The sequence below is a fragment of the Saimiri boliviensis genome, chromosome 1, assembly GCF_048565385.1.
Source record: "Saimiri boliviensis isolate mSaiBol1 chromosome 1, mSaiBol1.pri, whole genome shotgun sequence".
In the NCBI taxonomy this organism is placed as follows: domain Eukaryota; kingdom Metazoa; phylum Chordata; class Mammalia; order Primates; family Cebidae; genus Saimiri; species Saimiri boliviensis.
The window spans coordinates 152,851,745-152,870,207 of record NC_133449.1 but is presented as its reverse complement, the minus strand read 5'-3'; the positions used below and the strand labels follow the sequence as shown (position 1 = coordinate 152,870,207).

The 18,463-nt window shown below is 42.7% G+C and overlaps 1 protein-coding gene across 1 annotated transcript in view; it reads right to left on the bottom strand.

The window, feature by feature from the left end:
- Positions 1-449, bottom strand: part of TIMD4 (T cell immunoglobulin and mucin domain containing 4) — a 94,846-nt gene extending 94,397 nt beyond the window's left edge. Inside the window, exon 1 of the mRNA XM_074378807.1 lies at positions 196-449. The gene's annotated coding sequence lies outside the window, so the exon portion shown is untranslated. The remainder of the gene's footprint in view (positions 1-195) is intronic.
- Between the last annotated feature and the right edge of the window lie 18,014 nt (positions 450-18,463).

Below are 18,463 nucleotides of genomic sequence, written 5' to 3'. Positions count from 1 at the left end.
CAGAAATATTTGTGAGCATGGATTCCTGAGATTGAGTCCTTTATATGCTATGGGATGTGACCTTAGATGTCACTCAACATTTCTGAAACTGTTTTCCAATCTGCAAAATGAGAATAGTGCCTCTCTCACAGTTTACTGCTGTAAAGGGCTTGATTGCAATAATAAAAGTCACTTACAATAATAAAAGTCACTTACCATGTGCTGGGCACTGTTCAGACAGGTGCTCTGGATTGGCTCAGTTAATTAACTCAGACTCAGGAAAGCCTGTGTACAAGCATCCAATGAAGGAGAACTAGGCTTAATAGACGGTAGCCTAAGTAAGAGGGATGGATTCTGAATCAGATAAAGTCCTTGCTTAAAACTCAACCTGAGGCCGGGCGCGGTGGCTCAAGCTTGTAATCCCAGCACTTTGGGAGGCCGAGGCGGGTGGATCACGAGGTCGAGAGATCGAGACCATCCTGGTCAACATGGTGAAACCCCGTCTCTACTAAAAATACAAAAAATTAGCTGGGCATGGTGGCACGTGCCTGTAATCCCAGCTACTCAGGAGGCTGAGGCAGGAGAATTGCCTGAACCCAGGAGGCGGAGGTTGCGGTGAGCCGAGATCACGCCATTGCACTCCAGCCTGGGTAACAAGAGCGAAAACTCCGTCTCAAAAAAAAAAAAAAAAAAAAAACTCAACCTGAACTAAAAGAAGCGGGCTGGTTGGCTTTAGAACTAGGTAGTTGTCTCCTACCATTGCAGGGAATGGGGTAGATGGCCTTGGGACATGGATGCAGTAAAGGGAATTTAAATTGAAACTGAGGCCGGGCAAATGGGTTCATGCCTGTAATCCCAGCACTTATAGAGGCTGAGGTGGGTGGATTACCTGAGGTCAAGAGTTCGAGACCAGCCTGACCAACATGGCAAAACCCCATCTCTACTAAAAATACAAAAATTAGCCAGGTGTGACGGCAGGTGCCTATAATCCCAGCTACTTGGGAGGCTGAGGCTGGAGAATTGCTTGAACCCAGGAGGCAGAGGTCACGGTGAGCCGGGAGATCGCACCATTGCACTCTAGCCTGGGTAACAAGAGTGAAACTCAGTCTCAAAAAACGAACAAATAAATAAAAAATGTAACTGGGCAGCAGAAAAGACTGAAAGGTCTTTAAAGGCAAATTCCAAGTGTCTTCAAAGCTAGACAGCTGATATAGACCAGCGGAGCAAGCCGAGTAGCGGGCAGCAGGGAATGATGGGAGCTGTGGAAAACTGGAGGCACCTGCCCACCTCAGTGCCTTTGCACTCCCTGCCCCTCCAGCCAGGAATTATCTCCCTGCAAGTTTCCTACTTTCTTGGCGTTCACTCAAACAGGCCCTTATCTCGTTCGATAGTCCCCATAGTGTTTGTCTGTAAGCATGTAAAAGAGCTGTGTTTATTTGCTTACATGGTTTCTGTCTGTTTTATTCATCTCCTTGGAATATAATAGTCAATAAACACTCAGTAAGACAAAGCATTGAGTGAAATAAAAGAACACACTAAAGGAGCTCATTCAATGTTTAGTTCCATGGAGCAAATCTTGCAATTTAGTTATCTTGCCTTATGGGGTTGGGTTAGGACCGAAGTGCTCCCTCTGTACCAGCTCTGCCACCGCTCCAGGGAGGTACACAAGGCTACAAACACCACTGGAAGGTGTAAATAATAGAAGTGCTCATTAAAGTAGACTGTCAGGATCTAATGCATACAATGGAGAGTTTAGGAGAGAGACAGAAATCTATTTCTATTTTACCAGAGTGGGAACCTCAAGAGGTATTGATAGAAATACTTTCAAGCTTACCTTAGTTCTGGAGTCTTGTTTCTGAAGAAATATTCTAAATAGGAGGGGTGGGAGAGAGGAATTGAAGAGAAAATTAAACATCTCAGCAAGAGTTCATAATATCTTTTTTCAATCAAGTGTATTATTTCTGTTATTCCTTGGATTTTTTTCCCCCGGTCCCTTCAGGTATCTCCTTCCCTTTTGAGTCTGCAGGACCCAAACAAGCCGTTTACTGTTCAGTATCTCAATTTCATTAATGGTTTGGTGTATTCATCCCCACGTCCTCTCTAACTGTAATGCAATTCTTAAATTATCCTTCCTTTAAAAAAATTGAGTAAGTCCAAGATCCTTCAGATAGGCTGCTGAACAATAGGCATGAACCAAGATTTGTTTTAGGTGAACTGGGACGCAAGGTCATCTACTAAGAGTCACCTCTACCAAAGGACACATTTGCAGGAGTTTATACTACCAGTCATCTCTCCTAGAGAAGGAAAGAATGAGTTGTTTTTGCTTAAGGAGGAAAGCATATTCTGAGGTTGTTAGGACTCAGAAAACAGTACCCTCAAATAGGCTGCTTTGGACTTCAAATTGAGAGCACCTGAGGCGGAGCATGTGCAGGGAAGGGCCTTCTCTGAAGCTCCCCTATCTAGCTAAAGGCCAGACCCTCCAGAAGACATTCTGTTGTTGTGAATCTCTCCCCCAGATATCTCATCAATGGCAGGGAAATAGATGCACAACCCAGGAATAAGACGAGAGCTGACAACACATCCAGAGTCCAGAGCAACTTCGTTCCTGCCCTCTGTTCTTTCGGCCCATTCATCTTCCCTAAAAATCATTTACTCTTCCTCTAAAATTGCCTACATTCATCACTTTTCTCTCCCCTAAGAAAAGGGTATTTAAGGCCAGGCACGGTGGCTCACAGCTCTAATCCCAGCACGTTGGGAGGTCGAGGTGGGCGGAGTGGCTTATGCCTGTAATCCCAGCACTTAGGGAGGCTCTGTATTTAATTTTTCTTGGCCTGGCACTGTGGCACACTCCTGTAATCCTAGCACTTTGGGAGGCTGAGGTGGGTGGATCACCTGAAGTCAGAGTTCGAGACCAGCCTGGTCAACATGGTGAAATCCCATCTCTACTAAAAATACAAAAATTAGCTGGGTGTGGTGATGCATGCCTGTAATCCTAGCTACTGGGGAGGCTGAGGCAGGAGAATCGCTTAAACTCAGGTGGCGGAGGTTGCAGTGAGCCAAGACTGTGCCATTGCACTCCAACCTGTGAGACAAGAGAAAAACTCTGTTTCAAAAAAATTCTTATAGGATTAATTTTTTTTCCATAGGGGAATAGTAATTGAAAAATAACAAGTTTAAAAAATAATGGTTTAAAGTGAAAACTCTACTAGAATGTAATCTCCATGAGGTTTATGAAGATTTATGGCAAAAGGATCTAAGTGCAATTACAGTTTAAGATAGCTGTGCGCTTGTCATGTGAACCATTCTCAGGGCTTTTTCTTTTTGTTCTTTTCCTTTTATCTTAGAGACAATGTCTCACTATGTTGCCCAGGCTGGTTTTGAACTCCTGGGCTCAAACAATCCTCCTGTCTCAGCCTCCCAAAGTGCTGGGATTCCAGGCATGAGCCACTGCTCCTGGCTGATTTTTAACAAAAAAAAAAAAAAAAAAAAAAAAAATTTGAGACGGAGTTTCACTCTGTCGCCCAGGCTGAAGCGCAGTGGCATAATCTCGGCTCACTGCAACCTCCGCCCCTTGGGTTCAAGTGATTTTCCTGCCTCAGCCTCCTGAGTAGCTGGGAACACAGGCACATACCACCATGCCCAGCTAATTTTGGTATTTTTTTTTTTAGTAGAGATGGGATTTCATCATGTTGGTCAGGCTGGTCTTGAACTCCTGACCTCATGATCCGCCCACCTTGGCTTCCCAGTGCTGGGATTACAGGCATGAGCCATGGCGCCTGGCCTAAATTTCTTTTTTAAGAGATAGGGTTCCCACCATGTTGCCCAGGCTAGTCTTGAACTCTTGAGCTCAAGCAATCCTCCTGCCTCCTTCAGCCTCCCAAGTAGCTAGGATTACAGGCACGAGCCCCCACACCCAACTCCCATTCTCAGTGCTTTGTAGGTCCTAATGCATTTAAACTTCATTTTCCCTGCCGCCTTGACGTAGATGTTATTACCAGGTTCCTTTAACAAATGAGGAGTTGGAGGATACAGGGAAGTCATGTGAGATCAAAATCACGTGACTTAAGAAACTAGTGAACCCAGGCAATTTGGCCATACATTCCTTGTTCCAGTCCCTTAGGAACAAACTCAAAATGACTTACTTTCAGCAATGATGGCACCTAAAAGAGCAAGAAATACCAAGACAGAAATGCAGAGTCCAGCATAGAGTTCCTTAGTGGTGGTGGCGGTCTCTGGACTATATACTTGGGTCAGTTGCTAAGGAAACAATAACAGATTGAAACAGCATCTCGTTAAAAAGTTATGAAGAGAAAACATTTCCCAGAACCACTTACCAGCCTCATTCACCTGTATTGGTGCCTGGGTACTTCTGGAACGCAAAGGTAAGACCAAATGATCTGAGTTTGTAAACATATGGTGAAAACCTAAGGCAAACTGAAATTCAAAACATATTTTACAATAATAAAGGTGTTTTCTATCTTGCTTGAGGTCATATTTACATAAGTGTACACATTTGTCAAAACTAAAACTGTATGCTTCAAATAGGTTTATATGTAAATTTTTTAATTTACTGTTTTAAAAGTCAATAAGCTATTTCCATAAATACATCCTCTTGTGATATTTGAAAAGAAAAAGGCCAGATGTGATGGCTCACACCTGTAAATCCTAGCACTTTGGGAGCCCAAGCAGGCAGATCAACTGAGGTCAGGAGTATGAGACCGGACTGGGCAACATGGTGAAACCCCATCTCCATTGAAAACATAATAGCTGAGTGTGGTGGTGCACACCTATAATCCCAGCTAGTCAGGAAGCTGAGGCAGGAAAAACTGCTTGAATCCAGGAGCTGGAGGTTGCAGTGAGCCAAAGTTGCACCACTGCACTCCAGCCTAGGAGACAGAGTGAAACTCCATCTCGAAAAAAGAAAAAAAATGTGTTCATATAAATTGACTTGATGTTATCTTAATGTGCTCAGTTTTTGAATTTTGTCCTTAATGACAATCCTTACTTGTCTTTTTACCTGTAACTGACTATTCTGTCTCTATCTATGTAAACAGATTAGAGAGTAGCAGCACACAGATATGTCCATGATTAACAATTCTATGCAATCATGCAGAAATACAGAATTGTTTGTCTTCTCGTGCCTATCAAGAGATCATCACCTCCTGGAACAAGCCTGAAATGTGCCAGGTGTCATGCTAGTCCCCATTTCACCGCTTAGTTGTAATCCTAAAGCAATCTCACTGGGTAGGTATTTTAATAGAAGGAAAAGGGAGAATCTGAGTGTAGGTCAAGTCTTCTCATCTGTCAAAGCTTCATCTCTGGAGTCAGAATCCCAGGTCTTCTACTTAGTCACTATGTGACCATCGACAAGCTGTTTAACCTCTCTGAACCTATTTCTATGTCTAGCAACAACAGATTCAATAGGGTCTTTGCAAGGGTACTTTTAGGTCCTTCTTGATAAACACTATGAATACAGTGGAGTAACAGCAATTGAGCCATGCTTGCTTAGAAGAGGCATAGCCAGGCTGAGCGTGGTGGCTCACACCTATAATCCCAACACTTTGGGAGACCAAGGCAGGCGGATCACAAGGTCAGGAGATCAAGACAATCCTGGCCAACATGGTGAAACCCTGTCTCTACTAAAATAGAAAAAATTAGCCAGGTGTAGTGGTACATGCCTGTAGTCCCAGCTACTCAGGAGGCTGAGGCAGCGGAATCGCTTGAACCCAAAGGCAGAGATTGCAGTGAGCTGAGATCACACCTCTGCACTCCAACCTGATGACAGAGCAATACTTCATCTCAAAAAAAAGAACAACAACAAAAAAAACTGGCATAGCCAGTGTCTGGGAGTGCACAGCCTTGTTGTTACTACCTTACCTATGGGGTGGGAGGGAAGTGTAATGTGGGTAGATGGAGAATGGGATTTCAGGAGACAGGCTTTGCTTTCATTTGTTAATTACATTACACAAATACTGCATGCTCATTTTAGAATGTGCAGCTAAGCATAAAAAAGAAAACAAACAAACAAAAAAAACCATAACCAGGTCAGGGACAGTGGCTCACACCCATATTCCCAGAGCTTTGGGAGGCTAAGGCAGGAGGATAGCCTGAGCCCAGGAGTTTGAGACCAGTTTGGTGAGAGCCTGTCTCCAGAAAAAAAAATAAAATTAGCCAGGCATGGTGACATGTGCCTCTGGTCCCAGCTACTTAGGAGGCTTGGGGTGGGAAGATCACTTGAGCCTGGGAGGATGAGGCTGCAGGGAGCTGTGATCATGCCACTGTACTCCAGCCTGGGCAATGGAGTGAGACCCTGTCTCAAATAAATAAACCATAACTTTCACAACCAGAAAAGAGCACTTTGCCATTTTGCTTTATATACTTTTCTAGGATTTTTTCTTCACAGAAATAATTACTATATTCTATATGAACTATAGTATATCATAATCGTATGCCATTTTAAAAGCTGCTTCTTTCACTTAATAATGTACTATAACCAAAATATGATAACATGCTATAACCTATGTCAAATGCACTGCAATGACTACTTTCTTTACAGCAATATGTGCACATGCTGAACTAAATAATGTCTTACTATTAAACATTTAGGTTGTTTATAACATTTTCATGATTATAAATATTAACAATAAACTTCCTTTTCCCACATTTTTATTTATTAGCTCAATTTTTTCCTTAGTACAGAGCCCAGGAAGGTGACCTACTGAGTCAAAATGTATTCTGCATGCTTTCAAGATACCTGGGAGAAGACACCTTGACATCTTCAGTCAAGGCGCAGAAAGTCCAGGTTTCTGCTACTGCCAACCTTGAACCTGCTTCTCAATTGTTTTCCCTTATTTCTAAACATACCCATTCTGTAGGTAACAGAGCAAGAATGACCTCACTATTCTGAGGGTTGTTTTTTTTTTTCTAAGACGGAGCCTCACTCTGTCACCCAGGCTGGAGTGCGATGGCGTAGTCTCGGCTCACTGCAACCTCTGCCTCCCGGGTTCAAAGGATTCTCCTGCCTCAGCCTCCAGAATAGCTGGGACTACAGGCATGTGCCACCACAGCCAACCACTTTTGTATTTTTAGTAGAGACAAGGTTTTACTATGTTGGCCAGGCTGGTCTCAAAACTCCTGACCTCATGATTGGACTGCCTCGGACTTCCAAAGAGCTGGGATTACAGGCATGAGCCACCAAGCCTGGCCAGGGTTTTTTTTGTTTTTGTTTTGTTTTGTTTTGTTTTGTTTTGTTTTTTAATCCAGCATAAATCTGGCCATATGTCAACACACTAAACATGTATATAGTGGCAGTTCTGATATTTAGCCAGTATGTCGGATCAATCACTGCATGCTGTAGAAATTGCTACATTTTTAAATGTTATTCCTATGTAGTGGCATTCTTAATGTCACTAAGGCCACTTGGCTCTACACTAAATAACCCCACTTTGTCTGATCATTTTGAATTTTTTATACAATGGCCATGTTGTCATTTCTTATAACTATCAGAAAGATTATTCTTGGACAAGGTGTCGTGGCTCATGCCTATAATCCCAGCACTTTGGGAGGTCGAGGCAGGCAGATCACTTGAGGTCAGGAGTTCTAGACCAGCCTGGCCAACATGGTGAAATTCCATCTCTACTAAAAATACCTACAAAAATTAGCCAGGCATAGTAGTACACACCTGTAATCCCAGCTATTGGGGAGGCTGAGGCGTAAGAATCACTTGAACCCTGGAGGTGAAGGTTGCAGCAAGCTGAGATTGTGCCACTGCACTCCAGGCTGGGCAATGGGAGTGAAACTCTATCTCAAAAAATAAAAATAAATTTAAAAAAGAAAAACAGAAGGATTATTCTCATAACCTCAGACTTTGTTTGAGGTTACTTGCAGATACTCAAAGGCAGGTTGTTTCTTACAGGATTCAAAAGAAAAGGTCTTATTAATCAATGTTTCTAACTTACATGGAAGTAGAAGACTTTGATGAGCATCATAAGACTAGGTCTCTTAGACTTTTTCCCAAGTTCACTGAGAAAAAAGTTATGGGAACATTTTACAGAATCAAAGTTATTATCTAGGACTTACTTATCTTAAAAAAGTCATCCTGGGCTAGGCATGGTGACTCACGCCTGTAATCCCAGTACTTTGAGAGGCTGAGATGGGCAGATCAACCAAGGTCAAGACCAGCCTGGTCAACATGGTGAAACCCCATTTCTACTAAAAATCAAAAATTAGCCGGGTATGGTGGTGTGTACCTGTAATTGCAGCTTCTCAGAAAGCTGAGGCAGGGGAATCGCTTGAACCCAAGCGATTGGGAGGAGGTTGCAGTGAGCTGGGATCACGCCACTACACACTACACTCCAGCCTGGGTGACAAAGTGAGACAATGACTCAAAAAAAAAAAAAAAAAAAGAAAGAAAAGTCATCCCATGGAGAGGTTTATATACAGAAAAAAATCAACAGCAGTCTTAAAAATTTCTATATAAAATGGTCATTAGGTGGGGAAATATATTAGGGAATAAACATATGTTAGTTTCACTTACATTATACTCTTGTTTGGGATGGCCTCTACTCCACCCGTCACAGCATGCTGTTTTCCTAATGATAATTGAATTCCTCTTTGATGTGTTATCTTAACTTACTCTCCTTAAATTAGCTCATTCTTTTTTTCCCCAATTTTCACCCAGCAGAAAGTCTGTGTACTGTGTATCTAAGTGTGGTATTCAGTAACACATCGCTCTTTGGGTATCTCTAACAAACAAGGTCACCTAAATAAACTTTTCAAATTAAAGCATCCTATTTGAGAGTCAAATTATTTTTTTCAACGTATTTTAAGAACAACAACAAAAAAAATCTGCAGGCTAGTCTTACAGAAATAGGCTTTAAATGTAACTTGCTTCCAGGGAGATATTCAAGTGAATCCAGCTAATCAAATAGGGAGGAATATGCTTACAGTTTGATTGTTATTCCAAAGGCCATCTGAAGACTCTGTCATGGTGTCATTCCCATCTGCTTAACAAAAAGGAAATTTAATTAGAATTACAAAAAATATTGAATTTTCACTGCAGACACTAAATACATTCACGTTGCCTTCTGGTGATGAAAAGTTGAATGATAATATGATCAAATGCTGCAGGCATTGCAAGAGTCATACCAAGTTATTAATGTTGTATTAATTCCTCCTGTAAAGTTGCGTTTCTTAACCTTTTTGTCACAGGTTCTTTGAAAATGAACTCCTTTTTTTTTTCTTTATTAAGAAAATAATGAGGCCGGGCATGGTGGCTCAAGCCTGTAATCCCAGCACTTTGGGAGGCCGAGGCGAGTGGATCACGAGGTCAAGAGATCAAGACCATCCTGGTCAACATGGTGAAACCCCGTCTCTACTAAAAAAAGAAAAAAAAAATACAAAAAATTAGCTGGGCATGGTGGCGCGTGCCTGTAATCCCAGCTACTCAGGAGGCTGAGGCAGGAGAATTGCCTGAACCCAGGAGGCGGAGGTTGCGGTGAGCCAAGACTGCACTATTGCACTCCAGCCTGGGTAACAAGAGCGAAACTCCGTCTCAAAAAAAAAAAAAAAGAAAGAAAGAAAGAAAGAAAATAATGCATGTACACATAAAGTTTTATCTACTATTTTAGGGTAACCACAAAAGCCCATTCATGGAGTCAGGTTAAGAATGCCATTTAAAGGCAATCAATAGTTTTATGCTATCTAAAAAGCTGTATATGAATGCCCAGAGGCATTGCATCCAAAAACCAGAACCACCCTCTTTAGAATGGACATCACATTGGTTTTATGTTCAGAATGAGTAAAATATACTATAATATGGAATACAGGTGGCATATAACTCCTGTGTGCTGCCAGTGTGCTTACACTTTGATCTAGAAGTACTTTAGAAAATATATCAACCACCAGATCAATGTCTATCATACCATATAAAGATTAAGATTTTATGTAATACATAAGACACATTTCTCTTAGATTTGAACATTTAAAAATTTCAATGTGTTTTAAAATATCTGTTTTGTGGTAGGCAGTATATACTCAGCCAGGTGTGGTGGCTCATGCCTGTAATCCCAGCACTTTGGAGTTCAAGGCAGGTGGATCACTTGAGGTCAGGAGTTCAAGACCAGCCTGGCCAACATGGTAATACCCCGTCTCCACCAAAAAATACAAAAAATTAGCTGAGCATGCTGGAACATGCCTGTAGACCCAGCTGCTCAGGAGGCTGAGGTAGGAGAATCGATTGAACCTCAGAGAAAAAGGTTTCAGTGAGCTGAGATAGCACCACTACACTCCAGGCTGGGCAACAGAGTGAGACCCTGTCCTCCCCAAAAATAAGAGTATATTCTGTTGGTTTTCCTAGACAACTATAGGTAAAACACAGAACTGTCTTCTTACTGAGCATCTACCACATAGTGAGCACTTTACTAACAACCAATTCCTTAATCTCATTTTTACAGATGAAGAAACACACAGGAAATGGTTGGATTATGATTTCTAATTAAGTAACAAGAGACTCTGCTGATAACCTACACATACATTGCACTTCCATCAAATGGAAATATTTAGGTCTATGAAGTTCTCTAACTGAGGACAATGCTATAGGCTCAACATGAATAAACTTGGACTAATATCTCCCCAAAATTTACATTACTGTGTTTACATTTTACTGCTTCTGAGGCTTCCTAGAAAGCCAAAGGCAAGGTTGGGCATGGTGGCTTATGCCTGTAATGCCAGTGCTTAGCGAAACTGATGCAGGCAGATCACTTAAGGTCAGGAGTTCAGGAGCAGCCTGGTCAACATGCTGAAACCCCATCTCTACTAAAATTATAAAAAATTAGCCAGGTATGATGGTACACATCTGTAATACCAGTACTAGGGAGACTAAGACACAAGAATTGCTTGAACCCAGGAGGTGGAGATTGTAGTGAGCCAAGATCGTGCCACTGCACTCCAGCCTGGGCAACAGAGTGAGATTGTTTAAAAATAATAATAATAGAAAAAGAAAGCCAAAAGCAATATGTAGGTTTATGTAATATAAAGAATCTCGGCTCTGCTTGTGACAGGTATTAAGAACTTAAGTAATAGTTTCAGGAAGAGAATGGGGTGATGCATAAAAATAGCATGGCCTGGAGACAGATAAAATTTGAGTTCAATGCTGACAATGTCTGTTAGCAATGTAACTTTGATACTCAAGGTCCTTTTTATACACAGAGGTATATATGTATGTAGGGGTATATAAGTGGTGTGTGTGTGTGTGTGTGTGTGTGTGTGTACAGTAATGTCCCCTCATCCACAGGGGATATGTTCCAAGATCCTCAGTAGATTCATGAAACCAAGGATAATACCAAACCCTATACAGACCATGTTTTTCCTATATATACTGTAAAGTTTATTCTCTGGAGGTTTATTGCCACGTTAAAAACGAGGAAACTGAGGCCAGCACAAGAAAATTAGATGCCAATTTATTCAGCTCCCGGTGAGGTTCTGTGGTCCCGGGGAGAGGGGCCAGGGAAGTCGAGCCTGACTCCTCTCAGGAGTGGGGTTTTATAGGGAGTGAAGGCGTTCCATTGGATTTGGAGAAACAGGATGTGGACGGGGTGAGCTGCTATTGGTAGGTAGGTGGGATTTCTGGTGACCGGGCTAAGTGCTGAGTGCAGAGGGGATTTCCAAGGGTGGGGTTAGGTGCCGTGTGCAGAGGGGATTTCCAAGGTGGAGCTAGATGATGGGCATATTCTGATAACGTAATTTTCAAGTGGGGAGGGAGATGGGCAACCAGCCTTACATATACATACTTATGATAAAGTTTAATTTATAAATTAGGCACAGACAGAGATTAACAACAATAAATCATATAATAGAACAATTATAAAAATAAACGGCAATAAAGCTATGGGAATTTAGTCTCTCTCAAAATATCTCAGTATTTTAGAACCACAGTTGACTGCTACAGAAAAGCAAAACTGTAGATAAGGGGGGAACTATATATTTCTAGCTAGAGAAACGAATGAACGACAACGTATTAATAGTACACAGCCCATCAAGTTGTTACAATTAAATTAGATGATGCATGTAAAGCTATTATTATTATATAACGGGAAGAGAACTGGGGAGGAGGGAAGGATAGATACGATGCAATGCACTTTCCAGATATCATATACTCCAATCATCCAGAGAGGAATGTTCGACCATTTGCCTGTGGGCACATAACTAGTAACTCATAGCTGAAATGGGAGTTGTGTGTCTCCAGAGCTGATTTATAGGGCCTCCTCCGTCTGGCAATACCATTAAATATGGCCTGCCTTGAAAGAATTAAACAAGATAATATCTGCATTTCCTGGCACATACATCTGTCAAAGGTGGGTAGTGGGCCATGTGACAACCTAAATCCTTTCGAGACCTAATATTCCTTGCTTCCATGAGGCTTTAGGCAACTGAGGGCCAACCCAGGCGCAGTGAGAACTTGGCCCAAGAGCCTTGGATCCCCTGCCAAAATGGCAGCAGCCTCACGAGTCCTGGGGATACAGCTGCTCCACTGTCTGTTCCACCCTGGAAAACTCTGCTTTGACCAGGTTCCACTGACATGGTATTTCAGTGAATGATTCCCCACTCCTATTTTCTTCCTGCTTACACCCTCAAAGAGTGGGGTACAGCTGCTCCCACTGCTGTTACCTTGTGTTTTTATCTATTTTCATTTTGCTTTTCTGCCTATAAACAGTTTTCACTAAGGATTACACTTTCAAAACCAAATGTCACCATTATCTAATCCCAATTGAATGAGTCCCCCTGTGAATCACACTGCAGGTTCATTTTAAATTAACCAGCGACCAGGAATGATTGGCAAAGACTGTAGGCCATGTGGGCTGGGAAGCAGCTGCCTGCAGATTGGCAACTCCTGAGTGCAATGAGTCATACGCACAAGGAGTCCTGCAAGGCATGACCTTGCTTAGACGCCACACAAGGACACATAACCAGCTCAGCATCACAGAGGAGCTCAGCATAGGGCACTCCCAAGAGCTTTCCACTAAGGGGAACCAAGAGAGTTGGCTGGGAAAGATGACAGGTTTCAGCATCACCTTCCTCCGTCACAAGGAAATTCTACATTTCCAAGGAGCCTCTAAGAGGCCTGCTCTGACTTGGGAGAATACTATGGATTGTTTGGATTAGAGTAGCAGGATCTCAGAGGGGTATGCCTCTCTGATGCTGGTGTGGGTGTCCTCAATCCATCTGTTTTAGTCTGTTCAGGCTGCTATGATGAGATCGCTTAGAATGGGTAATTTAAACAGAAATGTATTGCTCACAGTTCTGGAAGCTGGGTAGTCCGAGATCAAGGCACAGGCTCATTACTCAATCCGGGAGGGTCCTCTTCCCTAGAGACGGTGTCTTCTATTTGTTTTCATATGGGGGAAGGGACAAACAAGCTCCCTTGGGCCTCCTTTTGTCTGACTAATTAATTTGTTTTTTTTTTCTTTCCCATTCAGAAAATGGTCCTTTGGGCCTTTTATACAAGCATTGATTCCATCCTGAAGGTGGGGCTCTCATGACCTAATCAAGCCCCAAATGCCCCAGCTCTTAATATTTGCACTGGGGATTAGCTACCAACATGAATTTGGGGGTGTGATGTTATGATTTTATACGTACATACATAGACAGATAGTCTGTCTGTGCATGGTTCCTGGCTCATAATGCTTATAACCCCAGTTACAGTCTTTTGTTATAATGATAAAGATATTTGACCTCAGGAAAGAATCTTTGACCTTCTCCTGCTCTCCTTTCACCTGACAAGGCAGAGATTTGATTTCCCCTGCCTTTCTGATTGTGAGTCAGAAGACCCTTCCCAGAGTGAATCTTTCCCTGTGCCCCAGGGGGATGGAATGTTGATGTCTTCAAGTTTCCATAAAAACCCAAGAAGGGCCAGGTGCGGTGGCTCATGTCTATAATCTCAGCACTTTTGAGAGGCTGAGGTGGGCGGAGCACCTGAGGTCAGGAGTTTGAGAACAGCCTGGACAACATGGTAAAAACCCGTCTCTACTAAAAATACAGAATTAGCTGTGTGTGGTGGTGCGTGCCTGTAATCCCAGCTACTCAGGAGGCTGAGGCAGGAGAATCACTTGAACTTGGGAGTGGAGGTTCCAGTGAGCTGAGATCATGCCACTGCACTCCAGCCTCTTGACAGAGCAAGACCCTGTCTCCAAAAAACCCCAAGAAGACTAGGTTTGGAGAGCTTCCAGACAGCTAAACACTTGGAGGTTCCTGGAAGGTAGAGTTCCCAAGGAAGGGCATGGAGCCTCTGCGTCCCTTCCCCACACCTCGTCCTGTGCATCTCATCATCTGTATCCTTTGCAATATCCTTTCTAGTAAACGGTAAACATAAGTGTTTCCCTGAGTTCTGGAAGCCACTCCAGGAAATTAATAGAACCCAAAGAGAGGGTTGTGGAAAACCTAACTTGAAACTGGTAGGGCAGAAGTTACAGAGACCTGGACTTGTAACTGCTGTGTGTGGCAGGGGTGGGAGGGGCAGTCTTGGGGACTGAGCCCCCAACCTATGACCCTGCATGACCTTGCTTAGATGCCACACAAGGACCCACAGCCAGCTCGGCATCAAAGAGGAGCTCAGCATAGGGCACTCCCAGAGTTCACCACTAAGGGGAGCAAGGAGAGATAGCTGGGAAAGATGGGATCTTCCCTGTGAAATCCGACCCTCTCTCCAGGTAGATAGTGTGAGAACTGAAATGGACATACAGCCGGTGTCCACTGCGTGATGCATGAGGAAGAAACTCCTCCGCACATTCAGTCACAGAAGTCTTGGTCTGAGCTGATGCTTGTTATTGAGGTGGTGTGAAAGCAGAGAGAAAACCCAGTTTGGGAGTTTTCCCTAAATAGCAGGAAAATAAGCAATCGAACCACAGCATCCGAGAATGCTCATGTAAAATACAAACTTGATGAGGCGGTGCAAGCCTCCTGGTACTGTTTAGGGTCTGGGATTTATCAGAAGCATGGGGTCTGGTGTTTGATCTAAACACCAGAGGGCGGGATTTAATTGTTTTTAAGGCCCTGGCCCAAGGAATCAAGTCGAAATAATACGTTCGGATTCAAGACTGGTTGACTTGATTTCTAAAAACAAAGTAATATGCACGTGGATGTTTCCAAATCACATAAGCCACCTGTGCCAATCAGGCATTTGGATTCTTGATGTTCTAAGGAATAATGATAATAGCTGCTATTATATTTATCACTTACTCACTGTCACTATGTCCCAACTCTTTCATCCCTTTTGATTCTCACAAGCATTCTACAAGATCATGGTATTACATCCTTTTCACAAATGACAAAACAACAGGCTGTGGTGGCTCATGCCTGTAATCCCAGCACTTGGGGAGGACAAGGCAGGTGGGTTTCTTGAGCTCGGGAGTTTGAGACCAGCCTGGTCAACATGGTGAAACCCCCTCTCTACTAAAACTACAAAATTAGCCAGCTGTGGTGGCACATGGCTGTAATCCCAGCTACTCGGAAGGCTGAGGCAGGAGAATCAGTCTCAAAACACACACACACACACACACACACACACACACACACACACGACAAAACATTCAGAAAGGGTAGATATTTGTACACGTCAAATGACAGATCTGAGTGGCTGGTGTTGGCACTCAAGTCAGATCTGTCATATTCCAGAGCATGTGCCCTCAGCAAAGTCAATGGTTCTCAAGGTTTGAATGATCCCAGGTGTTCAGGAAAGAGAACGTGGTTACCTGTTGTGTGAGAGGACAACGGTGAGCTGGTGGGTTGCGTCCTTGTCACTTGCTCCAGTGTCATAGTTTCTGCTGGCCGAGGAATGAAAAGAATGGAAGAATTTTTCCATTTGTGGAGGAAAATTTGCATGCCAAGAAAAATAAAGAACAAAACTAGAATCAGGAATTACTATCAACTTTCTACGGGGCCTTTCCCTGCCCATCCACAGTGGGTGCGCAGGGCTCCCTCCCACCCACTTCCGAACCCTTCAGCTCCTCTTAGAAATATATTCTAAAATGGCCTTCAGGCATTGCCCTGCTTATTTCATTTATTTATTTATTTCATTATTGCCCTCGCTATTTCATTAACACAAGGAAATGTGATCTAGATAATGTTCTAGATAGTCTTATCAATCTATCAGATTATTTCACACTTTCCATACTCCCAGGTTCCCGCTAAACACACAAAGCCAACAATAGGGCATTTTATGTCGAAAACCCAATTAAGCTTTTATTTTATTCATACAAGTGATATTTCGCTTTCAGAAAACAGGGGCTGGGAATTTGCCCTAACATGCCCTACCTGCTTCACAACAGCCCCATTCTGGATTTCCCAGCCTTACCAAGTTCGATTATCCACGCATTCAGTAACTAACAGAATAGACACAATATTAATTCCCTGAAGTCTCTTAAAGCTGACAATATTGCCCAGTGTTAGCCTTGGTAATGATTTGCAACTCTAAAGGTAAGGTTCCTGGCAGACCCTGACCCCAGCTCCTTCCACATCTGCATTCTAGCCATTCCTTAGGGGTGATTTCCTGTGTTTCCTGACTCATCTTCCACTTCTCACTGTAGAGCTTCCGTTAGGAATTCTCCAGCTCAGGGCCACATTCCCCTTGATTTCCCATCAGACATCTCACTTTATTTGCAAAGTGGATGACTTGCCTCTTTACAAAGCCTTTACATGATTCCCTTATCTTACAGCACCACAGAAATATGTGGAGTCCATTAGTGATGGTGACTAGATGGGGATTCCCAAAGCTGGATTTTCTTTATTGCCTTGCACTGGTGTGTTTCTCCTTCCCCACCATGTAACTTCACTTTTCATAACTTCTCTTCATAACTTCACTTTTCAACATCGCTCTTTTTCCAGTTCTCAACTGTTTTCCTGTTTTCCTCTAGCACTCAAACCTGTAAGAGGATGTGGCTCTTTCAGAACAAAAAACAGAACAACACGAGAGAGTCATGTGGCCAGTCTGCACCCAATTTAGTTCTGTCCAAAAGACCTCTTGAGCTGAACTTCTTTCCTAAGTTTGGGGCTTTATGGCATCTTTCATGATTCTGCTGCTCCTACAACCATATATACAGTTGTTTCCTGGATGGTTTAGGCTGCAAGCTGGTACTAGAGGCACTGAGCAGGGAGCTTTGTATGCACAGATAAATGTCCCTGCATTCCATTTGCTCCAGGGTTCTCTCATTCTTGGACTGTAATGTTCAACTCTAAACTCAAACTCTTTAGAAAACTATCCAGATGAGAATAAGCCTCAATTGATACCATCCCCTAGGTTATAGACTATAAACCAACTCTTAGGAGAAAGGCAACTTTCTCCCAAATCTCAGCTTTAAATGAAGTCAGTGGCTTAGGCATGTTCTCCAAAACAAGTCCACTAATCCATCCACTTAGCAAACACAAGCTAAGTATTAAAAACAAAAGTACCGAGAAAGTCTAACAGACTCTCTAGTGTGTGCTGCTGCCTGGCAGAAAATAGTTTTTCTTACAAACTTTCATGGCTCTAAAATCCAAGGTGTGACCTGACTAACACCCTCTCTTCTAAACGGAGCTGCTAGCCCAATCCTTCAGATGCTCCTGGTTAAATACACACACAGTTCAATGAGAATCAAGGGAAATCAATATGTTCCATCAGATTTTTCTGGCTAAGAGGTCGTGACATTTGTTACTCCTCAGAATTCAGAGCCACCCTAAGGGGTCAATGGGTTTTGAGGGCTTTGAGAATCTCCACTGAAAGTTATCTTTTAAATCCCTGAAATGCAAGATTTGAACCTAAACTTGCCCTCAGAATGCCAAGCTATTTCCACACCTGTAAGTCAAGTTATCCTCCATTTGTATTAAATCTAACATCTTCTTTACAGGGAATTTGAAGTACCAACTATATGGCCTGAATTGAAAAACATAAACATGTACATTCTAAATCCCTAAAGCCCTTAAATCCAATGTTACTTTTTCCTAAGTATAAATCGCACCTTTTGCAATTTCCACTGTACATAGATAAGTTAAAGCACCTTTGAAGCAAAAATATGTACGTAAGTCATTGACTGCCCCAAAGACAGTGTGGTTGTTTAAGGGTTTTTTCAGTGAAAAATGTTAGATTCATCTAAACATAAAACTCAGTGCTCATGATAGGAGGCATGACCCGGTAGTTAAAAGTACAGTAGTTAAAATTCATACCCAGTAGTATGAATTTTCTTGAAAGTCGCAGGAAAAAAAAAAGCTGACACAGTTACAGTATCTGCAGCATGGCTGAATTGTCATTTCCTTCCCTTTTAAAAATCTCAAATCAGCAGTTCATGACTTTTTTACTTTCATCTTTCAAAGCAGTAAAAGCCAGGCTCCCTCCCGAGGCGCTCTGGGCTTGCTGTGGTGGGGCCTGTCCCTTCTTCGGCTCTGGTACCCATCCCCATACCGTCTGTAGGTGGCGTCCCATTCTAGGGTGGGTTAAAAGTTCTGAACGTGCTAGATG